The following is a 25,503-nucleotide window of genomic DNA, read 5'->3' as shown; positions in this document are numbered from 1 at the left end:
CGTCCCCACCCTGAGTCGAGCGGGTCTTCAAGAAACCCTCTGTGAGCCCACTCTGCCCCCAAGCTGCCTCCCTAAGATGCAGCATCTGTCCTGGCAGAGTGTGGGCAGGAAGGCTGCCTTGCCAGGCTCCTGACTCCCAGTGCTGCCTGGTGCTGATGAGCTGAGCTGATCTTTGAGGGGACAGACCAGGTGGAAGTTCCCACCCTAAGCAGCTCAGGGCAGGGACAGACCAAATCCAAGTGCACCAAATGGGGCCATGAGAAACCCTCCTGCGGGGATATCTGTGATCTCAGGAATGACCCTGAGAGGACACTGCTCTGATGCTCTGATGAGACTGAGGGGGATTCCAAGCTTCCAGGGTGCTGGGCAGTGTCTCCTCAGAGAGTGGCTGTTCCCAATGTCAATCGGGCAGGAAGGGTAGAATGCTGGGACAGGAAGTAGCTTGGAGGTGGGCCTTAGGCTGGTAGAAGTTGCTGCTTTCTTCTCTGTGGGCTCCTTTCTCCTGGATCTGGACCCCAGGAGTTCCCAGGCATAGAGAGGAGGGGTGCCAGGTGATGGGGGTGATGGAGGTGGTGGCCACTGCCCTGGAGGAGGCTGAGCCAGGCAGGAGACAGCTATGGGCAGCCTTGAGGGTTCTGAGAGCAGCCGTGGGCAGCAGTGGGCAGTTGTCAGTTACTCTGTTTATGTTTAGGTCTTCTCTAAAATCTTGCTAAACAATCGGGTTTGATCTCATTTGGGTTGGGGCAAATTGAGGGGAAGAGTCTGTGTTCAGGTATAGATCAGAGTTTAAAGAACAGGCAAGCCTCGCCATGCCAGGGATACGATGACACTAGTGAGGTCCCTGAGGGAAAGGCCCTCCCATGGTGGAGAATCTCCCTGGCTGCTGCCAACCTTGGAGAATCGAGGGGAGCATTTGATCAGGATGCCAGTGAGGGAGGCAGAGCCACCCCAGTGACTGAAGCCCTTCTCAGTGGGTTTTCTGCCCAAAGACTGGTCAAGGATTGTGTGCCGAGGGTCAGGGGTGTTTGTAAGGACAGAGGGAGCCAGCAGGGAGCCAAGATAATCTGTCCCAGAAAGTCTAGGTTTAAACTCCAGACTCCAAGAGTCAGAGCAGGAGCAGAGAGTGGGTTACAGAACTTGGGGTTGGGAAACCTTATCAGTGCTCTTCCATATCTCTTTGATCTCATTTCCTAGCCCTGCGCTGGACCCATCCAGGCATCTTTGCTATTGCCTGAGCAGATGAAGCCGGCCCCTTTTTCCCAGCCTTTGCACTGTACTTTGCCTGGAACGTGCTTCCCTTGGGTATTCACTTTACTCAAGTCCTCTCAAATATCTGAGAGAGAGGTCTCTGACCACCCCATGGAAAAGAACAACTCTTACCTATCCCTTACACATTCTCTTACTACACAACACTAATTTCCTACAATTATATTCTACAGTATGTTTATTTGTTTCTCTCTTTATTGTCTGTTTGCCACAGTGGAGTGTAAGCACCATGACAACAGGAACTGTGTCTTGACCACTGTTGACTTCCAAGCACCTCAAATAGGACCTGTCACATAGAAGTTTCAATCAATATTTGTTGAGTGAATGAAGACAACAGGTGTCAACTTAGCTTCTACTACAGTTCTAAGACTTTTGCTTCAAGAAGTGGGGACACTCCAGAGGCAATGGTGAAAAGCCACGATTATTTCCACCTGGCCCTTTCTCCTATCTGTCCCGCTATCTTTCTGTTACTTGGTCATTTCTCCCAAGATCTGTCCCTTCAGAGGATTCTTTGACTCCACTCCGTACATTTATTCTTCCTTGCCTGTGCTCTTGCTGTTGCATCTTACTGTTCCCTCTTCATTCTCAGCTTTCTAAAATCTTACTCCTCTTTAAGGCCAGAACTTATTCATCCTTCAAGGGCTAACTGGAGGCTCTGTAACCTTGTTTGTAAAATCATACCAGGTGAAACTAATATTCCTTTTCCTTGGATCCCAGAACCTTTTCTTGATAGTTTGATTAAGGCATTTTTACAATCTGATGTAATTAAGACATAAAAAAGGACAAAGGCTCTATCCTCCCTGGAAGATAGGGAGGTTTTTTGGTTTGTTTCTTTGTTTGTTTTTGCTTTTGTTTTCTTTTTTTGAGACAGGGTCTCACTCTGTCACTCTGTCACCCAGGCTGGAGTAAAGTGGCATGATCACAGCTCGCTGCAGTCTCAAATTATGGGCTCCAGCATCATCCCTACTCAGCCTCCTGAGTAGCTGGGACTACAGGCACAAGCCTGTCTAAGTTTTTTCTTATTTTTTTAACAGAGACAAGGTCTCCATATGTTGCCCAGGCTTGTCTTGAACTCCTGGCCTCAAACGAGCCTCCTGCCTCAGCCTCCCTGGGATTACAGGTGCAAGCCACAGCACTGGCTAGGATTCTTACAGGCATGAATGAAGTGCTGGTATCTCTAGTAATTTGCACATAACAAATGCCCAATTAATGTTTGCTTAATTGAATAAAATTGACATTATTCTCTGAGAATTAGGTGGGGAAAATGAAATGAATTTGAATGTGTGCTGTATGCTATACACTGTGGTAATAATGCGATAATATACTTTATTTCCAAAAACCCTCCCAGCAATCTTACTGAAGTGTATTACCATCCCTGTTTTGTAGAGGATGGTCAGAGAAGTTATGTGAGCTGCCCAGGGTTACACGGCTACTGACAGGCAGAACCAGGGTTTGAAGTCAGATTTATATATTTAAAGACAAAATGGCTTATACTCATTAAAATTATTTTTATCCCTACAAATTCAAGATGGGATTCTAGTAGACAGCATAGCTACACATCAGGCATAGATTTGGAAGCCTGGTTTTAACATGCCAAAGGGTAAATAAAAGCCATGTGTCCTTTCTCCATGGGGATGAGAATACTTTTATATAGTCTTTTTGTGTGGAGAGAGTCTAAACTACACAGAGGACTACCCCAGGTGAATCAAAACAATTGACTACGGTGAGCTCACATAAATTGGTGATACCTAGTTAACTTTTTGTCTTGAGGCCAGAGCTAGTGTTGGCTCACTTGGGACTTGAGAAGGCAAGAGAGGTATTTATAGCAACAGTGACAGCTGACTGCAAGTATTCCTATGACGATTAAATTTATTCTAGGAAATCTTATAAATAGTGAGTTTAATAGCTGTCACTTTGAGTTCATCAGCTGAAGCAACAGTTTAGAATTCATATTTGAAAACCTCCATTGAAGCTAAAGTGTAGACAAATAGAGGGCTACCCTGGCGTGGTATCTCAGGGCAAACGTAGCTCACTGAATTTAGCTTGGTCCCTAAAGAAGTAAAACTTTACAATAGTTAAGTGAACCAAAATCTTTGCCATATCAAAACTAATCGTAAAAAGGCATCTTTCCAATGGATGCAGCTTGCCGTTTAATAGAACGTATCAGAGCATGAAAATTGTCCTTTAAAGCATGCCCACTAACTCCTTCTTCAACTAAATGCTTCCAGAGTGAAAACGAATGCATTGTAAAACTTTCATGCTTTTTTTCCCCAGAAAAGCTGATTCCCAAAATATCTAACCTGTAAACTTTGAACAATAGCAACCCTTTTAAAAACCCTAAAAAACTATATAAAGAAGGGCTGGAAGGAACTACATTTATATATTTACAGTTATTTGTTTTTCTTAAAGTTTTCCTCTTGATGACAATTAAATTTAAATGATTTTTCATAGAAAATCTGGAAAATACACAAAAATTAAATAGAGAAGAAAGAAGAAAAAGATTTTTGCCCCACTGCTCATAGAGGCAATCATGGTTAACGTGTTGATGTATTTTCTTTTCCCTAAGCTTGGTTTTCATAGTCCTTGGCTTTGCTGTTATTTATTTGCTCATCATTTGTTCTAAACAGTGCCAATGACCTCGCAGACACAGGTTGTGGATAGCAGCAGACATGGAGGTGGAGGCTGGGCGGCCAGTGATGCTGTGAGTCAGGTGAGTCATTTCTCATCTCTAGGCCAGACGTTTTCACAGGCTGGTTCTCAGAATCTGAGAAAAGCAGCGGACCCTCTTTCCACAAATATCCACAATAGACCCACGCTTTGCATACAAGTTCAGGGCCCACATCCAAATCCCTTAGCGATCCAGGAGGCTCTCAGGTTAAACCTCCTGAACTAGGTATCAGACTCCTTGACAGTTTGCAATGCTGCCTTCTCAAAGAAGCTTGCAAATGTCTCCATTTATTATTTGAGTCAGTGTGAGTTGTAAGTAAAGAAAGAATGAGGAGAAAGCCCTCTCAGATGGTCATCTGGGCCTTTCTACTACAAACAGCCTTGCTAACTCTGGGAATCTCAAGCCATGCTATAGGAAGTGGGGAGGAAAGTAGGCTTCTGCGAATGATCCCAAGTCCACACTGCCAGCGACATCCAGATGAGCACAGTCTATTTGTGCTGGGGTCAGTGGAGAAGAACCTATTAGTCAAGGCTCAAGGAAGGCTTTGTTTTTTCTGTCCCTGCACAATGGTCCTAATTCATTACGTGCCCTGGCATGCAGTTGGTGTCACATGAGTGTGATGACCACCTCTAGGTTCTGATCACACAGGGTCCAGAGGAACCAGAGCAATGACTGGATCTGAGAGGCACCAGCTTCCCAACCATCCCAACGCACTGTACAGTAACTGCACACCCCCCGCCCTGCCACTCCCCCATCCCCCCCGCCATCTCCTTCCCTAGGGACACAGCTAAGCTAACACAAGAGAAATGCAAACAACAAGCTCAGTCAAGGACAGAGCCAGGTGCTGGCAGGCAGGGCAGAGGGTTTAGTGCAGTCAGCTGGGGACCCAGGGGTGACTGATGTCCTGCAAATAACTTCTAATTGTAAGTCTGGAAGGGAGGATGCAATAGAAAGAAATAAGGAAGCTTCTACTCACTGACCACGTACTGCAACTAGTGCTATGTGTATAGTAATTCTATTGTTCAAGCTTTTCAATAAACATTCAAGATAGGTATTGTTCAGCCATTGACCCAACAATATTATTGGCTGGTGGCTCTGTGCCAGACCATGGGGAGAGCAGAAGCAAACTGACCCAAGTTCCTGCTGCCATGGAGCTTACCTTCTAATGGGCAAGCATTCAGGAAAGAATTGGGCAAATGCGTGTAAGTGATGACAGGTGTGAGTGCACCAAAGGAAAGCTGAGCTGCTGGGTCAGCGAGTGGCAGGCAGTCGAGAAAGGCCTGGGGAGTGAGGGAGCTGTGGAGGTGTCTGGGGCTTACCCCTCTGCCCCCAGGCATGGGGAGCAGTCAGAGCAAAGGTCTCGAGAGGCAGGCTGCCTGATGTTGAGGGAGGCCAGCGCGACTGGTGTCCAGTTAGAAAGGGGAAGGTGTGGGTGTTGGGGCTTAGGACAGATAGTTACAGGCCACACTGGGCACTTTGCACATTGTGCTGAGTAAGGAATGAGATAGTGTGTTAATCTGTATTGTGTTGCTCTAAAGAAATACCTGAGACTGGGTAATTTATAAAGGTTTATTTAGTTCATAGTTCTGCAGGCTGTACAGGAAGCACGGCACCAGTATCTGCTTCTGGTGAGGACTCAGGAGCTTAAAATCATGGTGGAAGAAGGGAGAGCAAGCATGTCACAAGGTGAGAGAGGAAGCAAGAGAGAAGTGGAGAGGTCCCAGACTCTTTCTAACAACCAGATCTCACATGAATTCCTTACTGCTGGGAGGGCAGCAAACTATGCATGAATGATCCATCCCATGACCCAAACACCTCCCAGTAGGCCCCACCTTCAACACTGGGAATCACATTTCAACATGAGATTTGGAGGGGACAAACATCCAAACTATATCAGATGGGAACCGTCAGGGCAGTTGAGCAAAGACATGACAGGATTTGGCTTCCATTATGAAAGCATTGCTAGGGACACTGGGTGGAGGTTTAGACCACAGAAGGGTCAGAAAGCAGGAGGCAAATCAGGAACTCCCCACCCCCCGCCATATTCAGATGATGATTCTCAGCTCACAAATGTGCCTCCAAAATCTGATGGCACCATGACCCTCTCCTGGATCCTCGGGTGACTTTGCTCTGCCTTTAAATGGAACATATACACGGGCAGCCACGAGATCCTGCATGATCTGCACCAGCCTCCCTCTGCATTGCCTTGCTACCATGGAGTTGCCTTCTGTTCTCTCTCTCTCTTACTTGGTGATTCCACCCGAGACCGTGTTTCTGGTACTTACCTGGCCCGTGTGCATTTCCCTGATGCCTGCGGTGTTCTCCTCCACTTCTTTATCTGGCTAAGACCTGGTCACCTTAACCATCTTCAACCTTCTGTTTCTCAGGGAAGCCACTCCTGCCTCTCGCAGACCAGCCTGGGTAGGGCTTCGTACAGCCTAGGGATCCCCCCTCTACTTTGGTCACACTGCTCACTTTTGGGAGTACCTGCTCTTTTTGGTCTCTTTCTTTGGGCTCCAGTCACCAAGGCCAGGTCAACTTCTCTCTTGTTCACCCGTCAGCACTTAAGCCAAGTGCACAATCCCAAAAACCTGATGGCACCATGACCGTCCGGAATATTTGGACCCTTGACAAGGAATACTTTGTGAGGTGAACAGAATACTTGCCAACATCACACAGCTACTAAGCGGGCAGATCAAGGATCAAACTCCTGCTTCCAACTTCTTCCTGGCCCCTGGACCTTAACTCAAGGCTCAGTTTAGCCTCAGCTGGTGACAGCTGGTGAGTAAGACATTCAGTTTTTCTGGGTCTCGGTTTTCCCAACTATTAAATGACAGGGTTGGATGCTGAGTTCATTTCCAGGGCTCCAGGATCTGCAAATGCTCCCCTAGCCCATCTGACCACAAGAATTACCCAGGCCCGGGGACACTTGTAAGAATACTCACCTGAACCTGCAGAATCACAGCTCCAGAAGATGAACCTGGGATTCTCATTCTGTTTATTTGTTTGTTTATTCAAGGGTCCCAGGTGAATCTTATCACCAAATAAGTTTTGGAAATACATTTCTAAGGGACTCCTTCCCAAAGGAGCTTCCCAGAACAGAAAGGTCAAAGAGGAGGCAAAAACATGATTGTAGTGGCTATTTCAGCACAGCAACGGTTCCTTCTCAAATGTCTCCTCTCTATTATAAAAAGAAACTTTGCATCTGAGCCTGATATTTATTTATGCGAATTATTTTGAGGGATGAATGGAAGTCTCCAGAACTTTCACGGAAAGTTCCGCTTCCTGGACAACTGTAAATAGCTCTGCCCTGACAAACTTTGACCAAGTGCAAATTAAGGAACACTCAAAAGGAGCACAAGCAGAGATGAGGACACTCTCAGAACTCCTGAAAGGAGAGGCAGAAGCTCAGAGAGGTTAATTAGCTTATCTGAAGTCACACATCTGGTAGGTGGTAGAGGTGGAACCAGACCCAGCCCTCTGCATCCCTGGCTGATATTTTTCCTTCTGAAACACAAGAGTGCATCAGGGCAATGTTGCTTCTGCACAGAAAACTGTGGTGCCTACACTGGAGCAAAAGGTGCTCCAAGAACACCACATGAGTGATGACCCGCCCCAAGAGTAGTGCGTGGCAGGGAGTTGGCACCCTCAGATAGGGGTAACTGATCAACTAACCCCACCTTCTTATCACTATGATCTAGGAATAGGGCACTTTTCAGACTTTTTCATTCTCTGCCTTGTTGGGGTAAATTTATGGAATACATTAGACAATTTCCCACCAGTCAATTGAAAATATGTTTGATGACTTAAAAAATAATCAATGGGCTGGGTGCAGTGGCTCATGCCTGTACTCCCAGCACTTTGGCAGGCCAAGGTGGGAAGATCACTTGAGGCCAGGAGTTCAAGACCAGCTTGGGCAACATAATAAACCCCCCATCTTTATAAAATTTTAAAAAATTTGCTGGATGTGGTGGTGCATTCCTGTAGTCCCAGTTACTTGAGAGGCTGAGGAGGGAAGAACACTTGAGCCCAAGGGTTTGAGGCTGCAGTGAGCTATGATTATACCACTGCACACTGGCCTAGGTGACAGTGCAGGACCCTGTTTCTTAAAATAATAATAATAATAATCAGTGCTTGATCAATAATGATCCAGTGCTAGACCAAGGGAGACAGACTTATTCTCATTCTGCCATTTCCTTACCTCTAGAACCTCAGCTTTCTCATCTGGCAAATGGGACGATGCCTCCATCATTGTGTGGTTCATGAGGGTTAGATGAAATACTACACAGTATATGACACAGAGTCAGTCAGTATTTCTTAAATGCAAGAATGGGCAAATGAATGAGAGGGAGGAAATCATTTGCTCTGCCCTGGATGTGAAATCTGTCCTGTTTCCTCCCAGCCTCACTGTCTCTATCAGCTGTGCAGTAACTGGAACTGGACCATTCTGAATGAAGAATCTGTGGTTGAGGGGAGAGTGTGAGTCTACACACACTATGTGATAAAGGTAGACATGAACATCAAATGTAGAAACCCCCATAGAATCCATTGTCTTCCACTCAATGGAAGCGAGCTCAGGCTCAGTTGACCCCAGAGGAGGAGGGAGAACATGCTGGGCAGTTTTAAATCCTATACCTGTTCCTTTCCTCCCTCCCTCCCTCCCTCCCTCCCCCCCTCCCTTCTTCCCTCCCTCCCCTCCCCTCCCTCCTCCCCTCTCCTCCACCCTCCCCTCCCCTCCCTCCCTCCCTTCTTTCCTTCCTTCCTTCCTGCCTTCCTGCCTTCCTGCCTTCCTTCCTTCTTCCCCATTTTCCTGCTTGAAAGATGGGGAGGGAAGAAAGAGGAAATGTGCATACTCTGGGAAGAGGGGCAGTTTTGAGTCAGAGACCTGGGATTTAATCACTTGTTCCCCGCTGACTGACACGGTGACATTAGAAAAGACAGCAGCCATCATGGGGCAGACATTCAATAAGTATTTGTTGGAAATAATACATGTTAGTTGCTGGGCAAAGCTCTATGTGTATTAACTCATTTGATCCTCACAGTGTTATGCTGTATTAGGTGCTAGCCACAATATACAGATGATGGCACGGAAATACAGAGAAGTCAGATAACTCATCAAGGGGACATAGACCATAAATCGCAGACAATCTACCTCCAGAACACACGCTTTTAACTCCTCTGATATAAAACACTCCATGCACACAACTTCCTGGAATCTCCTTTTTCTCATGTGCAGGTGGCTGGTGGGATGGGGCGATGCTTGAGCCTAAGTAATTTCCAGTGCTAGGATTGGGGCTAAGGAGAGAGAAATGTTCCCCCAAATCTCTGAATACCTCAAAGGCTCATGTCTGACATAGGAAAACGAGGAATACCTCAAAGGCTCATGTCTGACACAGGAAAATGAGGAAGAGGCAGAGACTGCATACCCAGGGTGGACAGTGGGGAAAGCAGATGGGAGCAGAGACTCCAGAGAGTGACATGGAGGTGCAGCTTCTAAGAGGCCCCCAATCTACTGAGCACCAACTCTGTCCTTTCCATAAAATCCTTACAATGACCATGTAAAATAGGTGCTGTTATTCCCACTTTGTCAATGATGAAATTGGAATTCTGAATGATGAAAAAACATGTCCAAGATCACACAAGATACTGCGGACATAGGCTTCAACTTACGTCTGTTTGGCTCCGAAGTCCATGTTCTTCCTCCTATGCATACTCCACATTTTTGTCTAGAGCTGACCCTGTGGATAACATACTTGTCATGTCACGAAAACGTCTAGGACATGCTGCTGCAGAGCAATGCCTTCTACAGTGCACAGTTACAGTCGTGTGCCACATAACAATATTTTAGTCAACAACGGACCACATATACACACCTTGGTCATCCCATAAGATTATAATACCATATTTTTACCGTACCTTTTCTATGTTTAGATACACAAATACTTGCCCATGTGTTACAGTGGCCTGCAGTATTCAGTACGGTGACATGCGGTCCAAGTTTGTAGTCTAGGAGCAATAGCCTATACCATATACATAGGTGTGTAGTAAGCTAGACCATCTACATTTGAGTAAGTGCACTCTGTGATGTTTGCACAACAAAATAGCCTTCAATGCATTTCTCAGAACATATCCCCATCATTTAGCAACACATGACTGTACTTAAAATGTCTTTGAAACACCACCATCAAAGTCATTGCCAACATGGGCTACTCTGAGTGGCATCTAGAAAGCTGGAGCAGAATGGAAGCTGACTCAAGAAGGAAGGTGGCTGGGAAGCTTAATATAAGCTCCTATAAACCTCTTAATGCTTTCAAGACATTAGCACTGAGTGACACCCTGGGGTTTCCTGGCTTTAATTTAAGACTCAGGATGGATTGGCTAACGAAGCTGCTGAGCAGCATGACAGTGTCTATTAGCAAGGAACTTAATGGTCCTTTCGTAAATTAAAATATTAAGCTCTCTACAAATCACAGACTTACTCCAATATAGTGCTGACCCTGGGGAAAAAAAATGAATCACAGACCACTGGACCATGAGAAGAATCTCAGAGATTCTGCTCTTGGATGAGGAAGCTGAGGCCTGGAAGTATTAGGTAGTTCCCCAAGTCTATGTATCTCTGGTCAAGGGCCGAGTCAGGCCTAGAACCTCCAGCCCCTGACCCCAGTTAGCACCCAGCATTGGCCCATGGGTCAGGAACAAAAGAGATTTCCACTTCGATTAAAATCTGGACATGGGCAGATAGTTCTGAGCACTTTTTGAAATGATTTGTTTGGTTTTTTTGTTTCCAGATTTTTTTATCCATCTCCCAAACTAGACAGTAAACTTTTCCCTCCACTATCTTGGTCTTGCTGTGTCCTGAACACTTGGCTTGATGCCTACACACATAGAAGGTGTTCAATAATATTTGTAGAAGAAAGGGAAGGAGGAAAGAGGGGCAGAAATATCTGTTAGCACCTACAATATACTGCACACTACAGTCACATTTCATTTTCTTTGTGTGTTAATGTATGTCTCACATTTATTTCCCTCCTTTCCTTTCCCTTCCTTTCTTCCTTCCTCCCTCCCTCTCTCCCTTCCTCCCTCCCTCCTCCTTCCTCCTCCTTCCTCCTCCCTCCTCCTTCCTCCTTCCTCCTCCTTCCTCCTCCTTCCTCCTTCCTCCTCCTTCCTCCTTCCTCCTCCTTCCTTCCTTCCTTCCTTCCTTGACAGAGTCTGGCTCTGTCACCCAGGCTGGAGTGCAGTGGTACAATCATGGCTCACTGCAGCCTTGACCTCCTGGGCTCAGGTGATCCTCTCACATCAGGCTTTCGAGTAACTGGGACTTCAGGAGTGCATCACTATGCCCAGCTAATTTTTGTATTTTTGGTAGAGTCAGGGTTTTGGCATGTTGCCCAGGCTGGTCTTGAACTCCTGAACTCAAGCAACCCGCCTTCTTCAGCCTCCCAAAGTGCTAGGATTACAGGCGTGAGCCATCAAGCCCAGCCTATACCTCACTTCTTTCTAAAATACAGCTATAGTCCCCATTTCCGATGAGGAAACTTAGGTGCAGAGAGGTAAAGTGATGGGTTTAAAGTGACTACTCAACTAACATGTAGCAGAGCCAGATTTGAATCCAGGTTTAGATGCTTATCCCGTATTCTTTTCACTACACAACCTGCTTACTGAGAATAGGCACTCACCCATTCAATGCATATTTATTGTGCTCCAACTCTGTGCCAGGCACACTTCTAGGCTCCTGGGATATTTTAGTGAACAAAACAGATCAAGACGCCTGCCCTTGCAGAATTTACATTTCATGGGAATCTAAAATTTCAGTGATGTGGATCAGAGGAAAGGGGAATGGCCCAAAATGAAACACCCAAGAGATGGACCTTTCGGGGCCACCACGTTGGGCTGAGCTTCCTACCATGTCTGTCTCAGGCTTCATGGAAGCTTCCCTCTGGCAGACAACATTTAGGGCATTGGGGAAACACACAGTCTTCACCCGCACTGGGCCTGGCTCTTGGAAACCTAGTGGGGAGAGCAACTTAAAGCTGAGCATGTCTCTGGAAGAAGTGGACATTTGGATATATTCAGATTGTCCCATTGTTTTTCTGAAAATCTTGCCCACCCCAGTGAGCCTCCAGCTATGCAAATGAACACTAGAGGTCTTCTGAGGTGGAAGCATTTGAGACCATGGCTCCAAGAAGCAAACATGCTCTGAACACTGTTGGGAAAGTCTAGCTCTCAGTTGGACGGAGACGAAAACTCGGGCATGGGTCCTGGAAGACAATGGGGGAGACGGGGCAGAGGCTTTGCCCCGCCACTCCCATGGGAGATGCGAATATTAGCATCCTTCTCATCTGAGGGGTAAGATCTTGAAGTTAATGAAACACTTCCTGGGACTCTTAGGAATTTCTAGGAACGTGCATAGCCATTTTGAAGTCTGAATTATAGCCCCGCTTGGGGGAGAAGGCCATTCTCCCAAGATCTATGCAGCAGTCCCTGGAGCTCCAAGTTTTGAGGGCTCTGGAAGAATCTGGAGATAGCAGTGGCAGGGAGGTTGGTGTCTCAGGATGGGCTCGGTCAGCAGGGGCAGTGGAAAGGCCTCATCAGGTGGCTTTGTTGGCCATGACCATCAGAGCTAGAGCCTAAGAACATGTCAGGCCCTGAGCGGTGGGGGACCCCCAGAAATGCTGCATAGGTGCTGTAAGAGGCACTTGATTTCCTGCTGAGGCAAGAGGAGGGCAAGGCATGGAGTCTTTCTAGCTGGGATGTAAGTGTAAAGGAGACCTTATTTTGTAGACCCAGGGTGTTAAGGCCAGTGGACAGTTGCTACATATAATAGTTGCACTTTGCTTGCCAGCAACTAGGGGGAAAGAAGCAGCACAAGAAGAGGTTAAACCTAATGGATTATTCCAAAATGCCAAGCCCATGAACCAGCCCTGAGTACCCACCTGGGTGACTCCTGTCAGGCTCCTCTCTCCCCACACCTTTCTCCTCCCCAACCCTCCTTCTGGGGTAATCTTCTTACAGCTAATGTCAAGCATTTCTTCCTCTACAATCCTCAATGTCTCCCCATTGCCTTCAGATGGTCCCAATTCCTCAGCATGGCATGTGAGCGCCTCCACATCCCAAGCCCCTCCAACTTACTGCTCTAGATTCCTCTATCATTATTCATTTTTTACCAACATTATGTCCCAGCCCACATGATCCAGCCCCACCATACCACTGACTGAATCTGGACACGCCTTTGTGTGCTAACTCCTCTGCCCAGGGCACCTCTCCTCTTAGCCTTGTTCTTCATCGGACACACTTTTCATTCTAATGAGTTAGCTGGAGCATCATAGCCCTGGGAAACATTTTCTGGAAGGTTTCATATGGGGTTGAACTGAGACTTCCTGCCTTATGGGCGTGCTTATCTTGTACTCTCCCTTTATTGGTGCATGTAGAATTCAAAGTGGCATTGATTTGTTCCCCCCCACTAGACAAATGACATTCTTGAAGGCCTGACTTGGTGTTAATTACCTCTGCATCCTTACAGCCTAGTACAGTTGGATGCAAAGCAATGCTCTGAAGAGTTTGTTTAGTGAAGGAAGGGAAGCGTGTGGATGAGCTATGGTCTTGGTCAGTATTGCATAGTCACTCAAGGGCCAGCACAAAATTTAAGGGCGTTCCCAAACAGCTCATTAATTATAGTAAATAATACTTAATGCAATATTTTAAAAATCCGTATTTATGCCTCAAGCTCCATGATACACATGCCTCGAATTTAACATACAGACAGGATCTGAACCTGTACTTGCATGGCAAATCACTTGCCTCCCCTTAATCCCAATGAGTGAGCAATGAGCTGGGACTTTGGGGGACTTTACACAGTACATGGAGTATGATGAGTCCACACAGTACACGAGTGGCTGAGTTAGCACTGCCACCATGAGACTGTAGAGGAGGGGATGGATTACAAAAGGAAGATGAGGGCAATGTTGAAGGTGGTGTGTTAATCAATCAGGGATCACCAGCAGCCAACTCTGGCTAATCATACTCAGAAGAGGAATATATCCAAAGGGTATTGGATGGCTCCTGGCCCTGTCAGGAGGCTGCAGTTCGGAATCAGCACTCCAGGTCAGGTACAGCCTGATCAGGACACCACTGCTGGCACCTGGCACCACCCATACCACCACCCCTGCCGCTACTCTGATGTCTGATTGGCCTCATGTCCTGCATCACACACTCCAGGGACAAAGTCCCGGGCAGAAGTGTCCAGTGAGCCAGGCCTTGAAAGGGTCATGCTTGGGTGTGTGACAGGTGCATGGAACGACGATTGTTAGGTTTTTGTGGTGAAAAGTGAGTAGCTGTGTCCCACTGCTACTCTACACAAATGGAGGGTCCCCAGCAAGAAAAGGGGTTGCATGGTTGGATCCACATGACGAATACCATAGATGAGGCTGAATTTTCCTCTTGGGAGACTGAAGTTATTAATTAAAATAGAGAACTCTGGAGAAGGAACAAACTTGTATTTTTTTTAAATGGCAGAAGGAAAATACTAAATTGGTTTCACTTTTAGGAATGTATTTGGCCCCATCTAGGATGCATTTGGACTGTGTTTTATTGTGAGCACAAGCTGTGGGGAGACTGAGGCCCTTTTGTACTTCCCTGCACAATTTTACCAAAGAGCTGCCTCTCTCAGGGGTGGGATTGGGGTAGAGTCAGAGCTGCGCTATGATCCGTGCCTCTAGCATCTTTATGATACTACATTATCTGGTTTATCTAACCAGTTATAGACCTGTAGGATGGCAGGGAGCAAGGATCCTTCTAAGGAATCATCCTTGTGCTGCCCTAAATACAATCAGAGGTTGAGTGGTCAGGAGGAGAGCACCAACTCTTACTGGAACCCTCTGCTGTGCAGGTGCCATGCATGCCTTGTCTCATGAAAGACTCATGACACCCACCCAGCAGTGCTACCATTATTAGTTCTACTTTACAGTTGAGGAAATGGAGGCTCATAGAAGGTTAAGTATAAGAAATTCAAGATGACATATGGAGTTAGATGTGTCAGAATCAGATTTGAACCCAAGTTGGTCTACCCCAGAGACCCTGTTGCTGCCTGGCCAATAAAAGCCGTCCCTTATTTATTAAGCCTTTGAGTATTTGACATTCTCCTTCCATAAGACTTCATGTGATGAAAATGGCTGAGCATATCAATGACAACACTCTGCTTGCTTGCTGACTCTGGTCTTTACTCTGGATTCACCCAGCCCTTGGGTTTGCACCCTGCTTCCAGCACACCCTCCCCGCAGCTTGTTAAGGGGTGATATGGTTTGGCTGTGTCCCCACCCAAATCTCATCTTGAATTGTAGATCCCATAATTCCCTCTTGTCATAAGAGGGATCCGAAGGGAGATAATTGAATCATGGGGATAGGTTTTTCCTGTGCTGTTCTCATGATAGTGAATGAGTCTCATGAGATCTGATGGTTTTATGCAGGCCAGTTCTGAACACGCTTTCTTGCCTGCTGCCATGTAAGACATACCTTTGCCTCCCTAGCCATGTGGAATTGTGAGTCCACTGAACCTCTTTTTCTTTATAAATCACGCAGTCTTAGGTATTTCTTCATAGTAGTATGAAAATGGACTAATACAAGGGGCTCTGGTGCCACCTCCATTTTCCAGCATTCCAGCCATTAACTTTTTTCTTCCCTTTTCTTTTTACCTTTTTATGGTGGGAAATTTCAAACCTGCACCAAACAGACCCCTGATACCTATTACCCAGCTTTAATAATTTTACTGACTTAAATTTGACTTCAGTGTACCCTTACAATATTCATTAGCATTGCTTCCATCTCTAGGTCTCCTTACCAGGGAATTTTTCCTTAGAATTCAATGTTAATTTTACTTACTTTGTTTTCTTTTTTTTAACCCATCTTCAAATTAGGTATCTCTGAAAGCAACAAATCCTTTTTTTAGGTCTATGCATTTTAATACTTCTTGACAGTATTAAATGGCTCCTGAAACATGCAGAATGACATGCATATAAATGTTAACCTTCTGCAAATTTGTAACTCAGTTAATCTCTAAAATCCTCTAACCTCAGCTCAGTTTTCCAAGGCCTTGTTTCCTTAGGCTTATAATCATTGCTTTGTCACATTCAGATAGATCCAGGTTTCTTTTGTTGTTGTTCCTTTTGCATTTTGCTAACCACTATCATTATTTGCCATTCAATAGAGTTTAATTGAGTACCTACAGTGTGTAAGCAGCCAGGTCCAAACAAAAAGTTTCTGGGGCTGGGGTTGAAGTCACCTCTATGTCTGTAAGTGTCAAGGAGAGATCCTGGCTGTCACAGACCAAATGCTCACTGAAAGCTCCTCGAGAAAATGTCTTTACTTCCAGCCCTAGGTCTGAACATCGCCATCTGTATTTTCACGGTAAGGCCTTCCATCTTGGAAGCAGGAGGTGGGATTTGAAAACACATTAGCCATTGATTGGCTTTGACTTTGAGCAAGCAGCTCTCTTCTGCCGGTTATCCACACTCAGTTACTTCATCTGGCCTCTTGGGAGCTCTTTGAACAGGCCAGGCCTGCTCCTGCCTTAGGGCCTGGCTTTGGTTGTCCTCTGTCCTCACTACCTGGCTCACTCCTCACCCCTTGCAGGACTCAACCCAAAACCCTTTCTCAGTGAGCCCTGCTGTAATGCTTCCAAGGCTCTCTCCTTCATTCTTTTCTTCTCTATTTTTAGAGCACTTATCAACTTCTAGCGACTGTGTGTAAATGTTGAGGTCAGGGATTATTGTTTTTTTCATGGATAGGTCCCAAATGCTAGCACCAAGCCTGGCATGGGCACGCTGTAGATGCTCAATAACTGTTGGATGAATGAAAGAATGAATGATTTTGTTTCCACAGAGGTAATCACTGAGCAAGAATTTCTGAAGCACTTTAAGACTTGTCTCCTTGATAGCTGGTTTAGCATAGTTGTTAAAGGTTTGGCCTCCAGGACTGGTCAGATCCAAGTCAGAATTGCACTTCTACCACTTGTCAGCTGGATGACCTTAGACAGATCAATTTCTCCGAGCATCAGTTACTCCATCTATAATAATGACACTGTTACTGGTTGAATTATGTATCCCTAAAAGATATTAGAGTCCCAATGCCAGTACCTGTGAATGTGACTTTATTTGGAAATAGGGTCATTGCAGATGAGCAAGTTAAGATGAGATCATGAGGGTGGACCCTAATCTATTCTGACTGGTGTGCTTTTATAAAGAGGGAAACATGGATACAGAGACAGACGTGTACACAAGGAAGACGATGGCCAGACATAGGGAGAATTCCATCTAAAAACCAAGGAATATCTGGGGCTACGAAAAGCTAAGAGAGAATCCTGGAGCAGATTCTCCCTCACCACTTTGAGGAGGAGCCAGCACTGCTAACACCTTGATTTTGGCCTCCAGACTGTGAGACAATACATTTCTGTTGTTTAAACCCCCGAGTCTGTGGTACTTTATTATGGCAGCCCCAGGAAATGAATACAGACATCATTTTATATAGTTTCATAACATCTATGGATATGCCCGTGTATGTAACACTCGCCGCATCTGAAAGTGTTTGTTAATGCCTACTTTTCTTTCTAAACTGTGAGTTCTGTGAGGGCAGGGACTGTTTACTGGTGTATTCCCACCACCTCGCACCATCCTGGTGCATAACAGTTACTCAGTGTGCTTCTATTTAGTTTGCTGGATAATACCTACTTCCTAGGATTATCTTAAACATTAAATGAAATATGTGTGTAAGGTGATTAGAGCAATGGTTTCCTGGACAAAGGGTAACTGCTCTACTGCTCCTCTTACTATAGAAATAACAGTGTAGAGCCTCGCTCTGCAAACTTCAATTTCTTTCTCTGGAAAATAGGGGTAAAAACAGCACCCTATGAGGGTTTAATTAAATAACAGAATGTATGGAAACTACTTCACTCCATGCCTGAGAAATGGTAGATAGTCGACAAATGGCAGCAACAAGGACAAACTGCCCCGTGGATATATTTCATTTATCTTTTAGACAACTTTTGCTGTTGCTACATTTATTTGTCTGCTTAAAGAGCTTATAATTTCACTTTATTGCCTCTGCTTTCCTCTGGGATTTATTGAAGGCTATCATCTGCTAAGCAATTTCTCATTCAGTCCATAGGATATTTTATTAATAGTCCTTCTATTCTTCTTTCTAAGTGCTTCTATGCTCAATCAAACTTATGAGTAAAATTTGGAGTTTTGGCAAGTGCTGGGCTACATTCGTAACAAGCATCCAGCCCCGTGTGCTGCAAACGTCCAAGTGAGGAATACAAGGAGGCGAGTACAATCCCTGAAACAGTTCACTTTGTAATTGTTCTGGGGCAAACTGTCACTGGGGGTGATACGGCATAAATGTGAGAACTCCCCAGCGTCGTCCTTATGAACTTCTTACTCTTGCTGTCTTGGCTGTCAGGGTGTACAACTAAGAGGTCTGTATGATTAGAAGCTTAATTACCCACCATAGTGAAGTCCAAGTTTCCCACAAAAGCCTTTTCTTTCTCTCTGTACAGTACAAACCTTCTTGGGCAGTACAAACCTTCTCTTCTGTGTTGTAGTAGGAAGGGTCCCGATGAGGATTCTGAGAGCTTTGAGCACTGGTCTGCCCCTTCCGTGACTCTGGGCAAATCACGTATTCTCTGTGCCTCAACTCTTCCATCCGCCCAATGAGCTAATAATATCTACCCAGTTGGCTTGTTTTGAAGATTACAGGAGAAAACAAGTATCTATCAACTGCAAAAATCCTGTAACCAGAAGAAACTCACCTGCCCACAGGGCCAGGTAGGTACCATAACTGGGTCAAGTAGGGTGGATGCACAGGTAAGTCTGCTTCAGCTCATGACCACAGTCCTTAGCATTTGCCAGAACTGCCGCCAGGGACCCCTTGCTTAATATATCTGATAATATTCTGCCTGAACTCAATCATTTCACCTGTGACTTTAAAAAAAACCAAACCCTAGGTTTTGAACATATTTGGTTGTCACAGTCGGGAGTGAGAGATGTTGCCACTCATGGGGTTGAATCTAGGGATGCTATTAAACCCAGGTTGGAAAGCATTAGGCAGTCTCACTATTTTATTCACTCTCCAAGCACAGCTTCTGCAAACGTACTCCATCCAGCCAAACCTGCCTTAATGCTCCCTGGTCTTGATCTTCATGGGCAGGGGAGTTCTATTTAAATTCTGAGGATGGATATTTTGTCAACATTTGAACTTACTTCCCACTTTCCTTGATCTTCAAGAACTTCGTCCCTGTTAATGAAAAAGCAACATATCATTCTGTGTTCTCAGCGGTCAAAAGGAATTTATTAGAATCTAGCTCTTTTAATATTTCCCTTTGTCTCTAGCAGTTCCTTGGAGCCTTGAGTCAAATCTTGCTCTAAATGGGATTGCTGTTGGGAGATCAGAAGAAAACTTGATAGAAATCTTTGGTGTGAAGCTGGCAGCACCTGTCTCCCAGCTAAAGGGCTATCATAATCCCAGATCAATAAGAGAGTCTCTTGAAAGATTTAGAGGTAGCCGTGCATTTCAGCTTTCCAGTGTTTGTTCTAATTTTAACTACAAATTAATTGCAAAATGTTTACAATTTGCTATCTGCATCCCTAGAGATAATAAGCCCCATTAAGGCTTCTAAATTATTATTTTCAAGGAATTACAAACAAGACTTTCATGCAAATATACACTGAACACAAGTCAAAGATTTTACTCAACTCATTAATGAATGAAGGAACCAGTAAGAAGTTGTGAGAAGACTGGTTCAAAGGGAAATTTGAAGAACAAACATTTATACAAGCAATTGGGGATTCTGAAATGAATATTTAAATTTTTTAATTTTTAATTTTTGTGGGTACGTAGTAGGTGTCTATATTGATGGGGTACATGAGATACTTTGATACAGGCATGCAATGTGTAATAATCACGTCGAGTAAATAGGCTACCATCCCCTCAAGCATTTATCCTTTTGCGTTACAAACAATCCAATTATACTCTTAGTTATTTTAAAATGTACAATGAATGCTTTCCAGTTATTCAAAGTGACTTGGGTCTGATGCCCAGTAATGTTATGATTCTTGCAGACTTGTAGAGGTACCACGTTGGTAGTCTTGTATAAGATCTGGAAGAATTCTCTGGATTACCATGCAGGGACCCTTGTTCTCTTTCCTTACTTTTTCCCAAGCAAATGGAGTCTCTCTCTCTCTCTCTCTCTCTCTCTCTCTCTCTTCTCTCTCTCCTCTCTCTCCTCTCTCTCTCTCTCTCCTGACCTGCCTGGCTATTGGGGATGGTGTGACACAAGCACTCCTGTGGCCACCACCACTGAGACTGCACTGGGTCTTGTCCACTGCCTAATGTAACCACTCCTGGCTACCATCTATGTTTAATCAAGGCCGTAGGGCTCTACAATCAGGAGCTGGTGAAGTTAGCCTTGTTTGTGTCCTTTACTTCAGGGCAACGAGCTCCCTCAGGCCCTGGGTGGGTCCACAGATACTGTCTTGGAGCCAGGGATTGGATCAAAAACCTTCGTAATCTATCTGGTGCTCTATTCTAATGTAGCTAAACTGGTACTCAAACCATGAGACAAAGTCCTTCTCCCTCTTCCTTCCTGTTTTCAGAGGCAGATCAACCTCTCCTTGTGGCCACCACCACCACTGGCCCACAAGGAGCTCTGCCAGGCCACCAGTGATGTTTACTTAAGGCCCAGGGCTTTTCATTCAGCTTGTGGTGAATACTGCCCATTAGGGCAGTGGGCTTTCATCTGGCCCATGGCAGGTCTATAAATGCTGTCCAAGTGCCTGGGCCTGGACTCAGGTACCCAAAGAGCCTGTTTGGTGCTCTCCTCCACTGTGACCTAGCTGATACCTGAAGCCAGGACATCTCAGAGTCTCACACAAGAAGCAAGTTTTCTACCTGTATATCGCTGTTGGTTATTAAGGGCCCATGAGTTCTTTAATCAACAGGTGATGAATCCTGCCAGGGCTGGATTCTTCCCCTCAAGGCAGCATGTTCCCTCCTGGCTCAGGGTGTTTCTAGAAATGTCCTGTGGGAGCTAGAGCCTGATATGGGGGCCTCACAACTCTGCCCACTGCCCTGTCCTACTGTGGCTGAGTTGGTATCCAAGATCCAAGACAAAATCCTCTTTACTCTTCACTCTCCTGTCCTCAAACAGAAGGAGAGTCACTTTTGTTGCTGTGAGCTATGCTGCCTGGGATTGAGAGAGGGGTGGAGCAAGCACTCCCCCTGCCACCCTACCTGGTGTCTCACTAGGTCATGCTCTACCCTAGTCCACTGTCTCTAAGTCCAGCACAGCATCAGGACTTGCCTAAAAATTGCAGTCCTTGTGCCCTAGACTGCCTTTCAAGTTCACGTGGAACCCCAGAGCACTTTAGCCTGCAGTAGCAATGCTCTCCTAGAAACTCAATTTCCAACTGCTGGGATGGGCACTTCCCCTCTGACTAGGTCTGATCCAAATGCTCCCTCTGTGGGTAGGCGCAGGCTGAGTTCAGCATGGTTTTCTTCTCCGCTCTTGCTCTTTGCAGCACTGAGATCAATGCAAAGCCCCCAGCCACTGTGCTCTCTCTCCCCCATGTGCAGATTCTCTCTCCATGCTACATGGCTGCTTCTGAGGGATGTTGGGGGGTGGCATAAGTGATTCAGGATGTCTTTACTACCCTCTTCAGTGCCTCTTTCAGTGATAGGTAGTTAAAACCAGGCACTGTGATTGCTTACCTGATTTTTGGTTCTCATGAAGGTGCTTTTCTGTATGCAGATAGTTGTTAAAATGTGGTGTTCCCGTGGTGATCAGTGGAGGTTTCTATGTGATCATCTTGCTCTGCCCCCTGAAATGAATATTTTCTAATAGATGTAAAACTTTTCAGTATCCTATAGGGCAATAAAATTCTATGTTTGGGATCTTTTCTACAGGGTAGAGATGAATTGATACCTCCTGGAGAACATTCATTAGCATTGCTATCGGTCTTCTAAAATTTAACTTCTACTCTTGTAGAATTGTAATATAGCCTAGCCAATTGAAATATAGCCTAGCCAATCGAAATACAATCAAGGCACTCACCTTTCGAGACTCCAGTAATTCCTAGAGGGTAATTATAGAAAGTAATTCCCTTAGATGGTCCCGCTTACAGGCTTACAGCATATTTCTAGCTCCTTAGATCTTTCTAGCCTGAAACCTTCCAAATCCTCAAGATGTAATATGTAAATATTTGTGAAATGAAGATTTAGCTTGTGGATTCAATAGCCCTGTATTATTAATTTAGGAAACTGGAAAAATTTTTAAAAAGAGGATGTGGTGGGAGTGAGACAGAGTTTGACAAAGAAATAGAGCAGAAATAATAGCTACCGTTTATTGCCTACTGTGTGCCAGGTATTACACATATATAACCTCATTTAATCTTTGCAAGACCTCTATTTCATAGGTGAGGAGACTGAAATTCAGAGAGCTGAAGTATTTAAGGTGAACTTATTTAAGGCTATACAGTGACATGCCTATAGATTTGGTGGCTGGTTTAGTGCTCTCCTCTGTAAGACGATAATCTCTGGGAGGGCAGGGGGCTTTGTTTTCTTCTCTGCCATATCTCTTTGCTCAGTCTGTCCTGCAGAAATGACACAATCAACATCTGTTGAATGCGTGAGTAAGTGAATGAATGAGAGAATGAATGGAATAGCAGAGCTAGGACCCATTCCCAGGTCTGTTTGACCTTCACATCCCATGGTTTTCCCACTATATAAAAATTGCTATTCTTTTTCACTTCTCTATATAAGTGGCTGGCTGGCACTATAATTTAACACTTTGATTGCTCTGGCAAAAAGAAGAGTGCTTGAATTAGCATGAGGTTTTCTGGGTTTAAAATAATTATCTGATTGTAGCTCAGGTAGCAGATAAAATATGAAGCAGAAGAGAATTTTGCAGAGACTGCTTTTAAGAAAAATGTTTCACATGGGGTAAATATGCAAGGGGTCAGTATGAAAAAAAGACAGCATTTGATAAAAAGTTTATTTTCATATGTATGTTCTGGGCCAGAGGTCATTTCAGTAACTAGAGTCCCTAACTCCGACCTATAATAGGTGCAGAGTGAATATTACTGATGGAATGACTGACTAACAGATGCTTAATATGTACTTTCAGATCATGATGGGAATAAGGGCAAATTAATAAGTCTTTAGGGAAATCTAGTCATAGTAATTATTCCCAGAAAGGTAAAACATTGCTTATCATTGACATACGTTTTGCCGTTCTATAAATTGTAAGTTGTTGGGTGAACCTTTTATGGATTATGATAAAAATTGACAACTATAGAATCAGAAATTATGGAATTCTCCTGGCTGCCCCCTTCAGCAATCCCTCCATAGCACTTCGGTGGATGGAATCTCCCCTTCCTGGAGCAAGTGAGAGAAAGTACCCGGATGCTTTTTGTGCTGCTCTCCTTTTTTCCACATGGTTACTAAAGGTAAGTTACAAAGCCCCATTGGAGTTGGCGCATATTAAAAATGATGTCAGAGGGAAACGCACAGATGAAAGCTGGCTCTAGAGATGAGAACTTTATTTGAAATGATCACTGAAAACCAGATTTTGACTCGTGGAAGATAAAACTACTCTTCACAGCCCCCATCAACGTGTGACTGAGTTTTCCAACTGCTCTCCAGCTTTCACATTCCGAATCCAAGCTCTGAGGCTCCATCTTGCCCTTTCCTCCCCTTTGTTCAAGCTGGATTGAAGTTTTCTTCCTCTGCCTTTGAGTTAGTGTGGAATGGGCTTGATGACAAGTTACGAATCATACCTGAAGGTGCTTGAAGTACAAGAAGAATGTTTTCCTGGCTTTTGGTTATTAAACACCAGCAATGCTATTTTGGTATCCAAGTGCAGAGCAAGGAAGGAAAAAAAACCCAAAAAGACCAGAGGAACAGGAACTCATGAAGTTAAATATTTACAGGACAACTGTGGCTTGCATGAAGCTATTCAATCCCCCTCTCTCTCTTTCTCCTTCCTCTTCTCCTTTCTTCTCCCTCTCTCCTTGACTATCTGGTACACAAATTTCAGTCTTAAGAGAACAGAGCAGCATGTGATGAGATGACACAGCTCTCTTTCTTTCAGGGTCATATGCTGCTGTGTTTGTTGGTTATACAAACACTTGATTTTTTTTAAAGCATGGTTATTCATGGTAGAAATTATTAGGTTAATTGGAATAATTTGAGCACAAACCTATTTTGTTTTAGTCTTAGTGACTCAGAGAAAAATAACTAAAACCTTTCCTCAGCCACTAGCCCATGTGGTCACTGAGCACGGCTATTGTGCTGATGAGGAGTGTAAGGCTCAGGAAGGTTACTGACTTACCAGGGCCCATGTTGGCAGCTGATGGAGCCTGAATGAATCTCCTGGCTCTCAGTCCAGTTCTCTTTCTAGAACATTATGCTATTTTATGATTAGATTTCATCTGGGCAGGAAAAATGAGCAGTAATTTCAGAAAGGGACACCTAAGCTTTTGCATCTAATGACTCTGAGTGTGTGTATCGGAATAAACATCTCACCGTCTAGCCTTGCATGTAACAAATGACATAGGCATTCAGTTGAGCTAAATTGCTGGATTGTAGAATGAGAGTTCCAAGTGGAATTGAATGGAACAAATCATTAGGTCTTGTCACTGCCTGCAAAAGGCTGCCCAGACTAGGTCATAATATTGTGTTCTATGTTTATTATTAATTCACTCACTTATTGAACAACCACAATGGTCCAGGTGGAGATGTTGGGATATGGTATGGAAATGGGTGAAAACAGTTGAAGCGTTCGGTGCCCTACCGTAAGGCAGATAGCCACCCATTTCAATTCAATGTGGCAGTGGCCTGAAAAGGTTTTATGTTATCTTCTGGTGCATTGGTGATCATGGGCCAGATCTGAGTTCAAATTTAGTGCTTGACTTACTACCTTGGTGACCTCAGGTTACTGAACCTATTTTAGCCTTATCTTTATGATAGAGATAATATGATCTCAAACTGCTGTTGTTGCCAAGGTTACATAAAATAATTCATTTAAAGCACTGGGCCCAGCGCCTCATTCATAGTAAATGCTCGTTAAGTGTGGGTGTTACTGTCACTACTTCTGTTTTTTTTTTTAATTTAAAATTTTTGTGAATACAGAGTAGGTGCTTATATTTATGGGTTATGTGAGATATTTTGGTACAGGCATGCAATGTGTAATAAGGCATAAGGGTAAATGGGGTATCTGTCCCCAAAATCATTCTTGTTATTGATTTCTAGTTTTATTCCACTATAGTCAGGGAAGATGCTTGATGCTATTTCAGGTTTTTAAAAAATGTCTTAAGACTTGATTTGACCTAACATATGGTTTATCCTTGAGAATGATCCATGTGTTGCAGAAAAGAATGTCTATTCTGCAGGCATCGGATGAAATGTTCTGTAAATATCTATGAGGCTCATTCTACAGTGCAGATTAAGTCTGATGTTTCTTTGTTGATTTTCTGTCTAGAAGATCTGTCCAAAGCTGAAAGTGGGATGTTGAAGTCTCCAGCTGT

At 44.5% G+C, this 25,503-nt stretch overlaps 1 protein-coding gene across 7 annotated transcripts in view; it reads left to right on the top strand.

The window, feature by feature from the left end:
* The first annotated feature begins 434 nt into the window (after positions 1-434).
* PROM1 (prominin 1) overlaps positions 435-25,503 on the top strand; it is a 143,493-nt gene continuing 118,424 nt past the window's right edge. For 3 of the 7 annotated variants that reach the window (XM_055111229.2, XM_055111222.2, XM_055111219.2), the window contains exons 1-2: positions 445-551; positions 3,894-3,976. The gene's annotated coding sequence lies outside the window, so the exon portion shown is untranslated. Of the gene's footprint in view, positions 552-1,480; positions 1,604-3,893; positions 3,977-25,503 lie in introns of all 7 variants that reach the window. The other 4 variants (XM_055111223.2, XM_055111214.2, XM_055111220.2 and 1 more) reach the window with 4 other exon arrangements.

This window comes from Pan paniscus, chromosome 3, assembly GCF_029289425.2.
Source record: "Pan paniscus chromosome 3, NHGRI_mPanPan1-v2.0_pri, whole genome shotgun sequence".
Taxonomy (NCBI): domain Eukaryota; kingdom Metazoa; phylum Chordata; class Mammalia; order Primates; family Hominidae; genus Pan; species Pan paniscus.
This window is presented reverse-complemented; position numbering and strand designations above follow the sequence as displayed.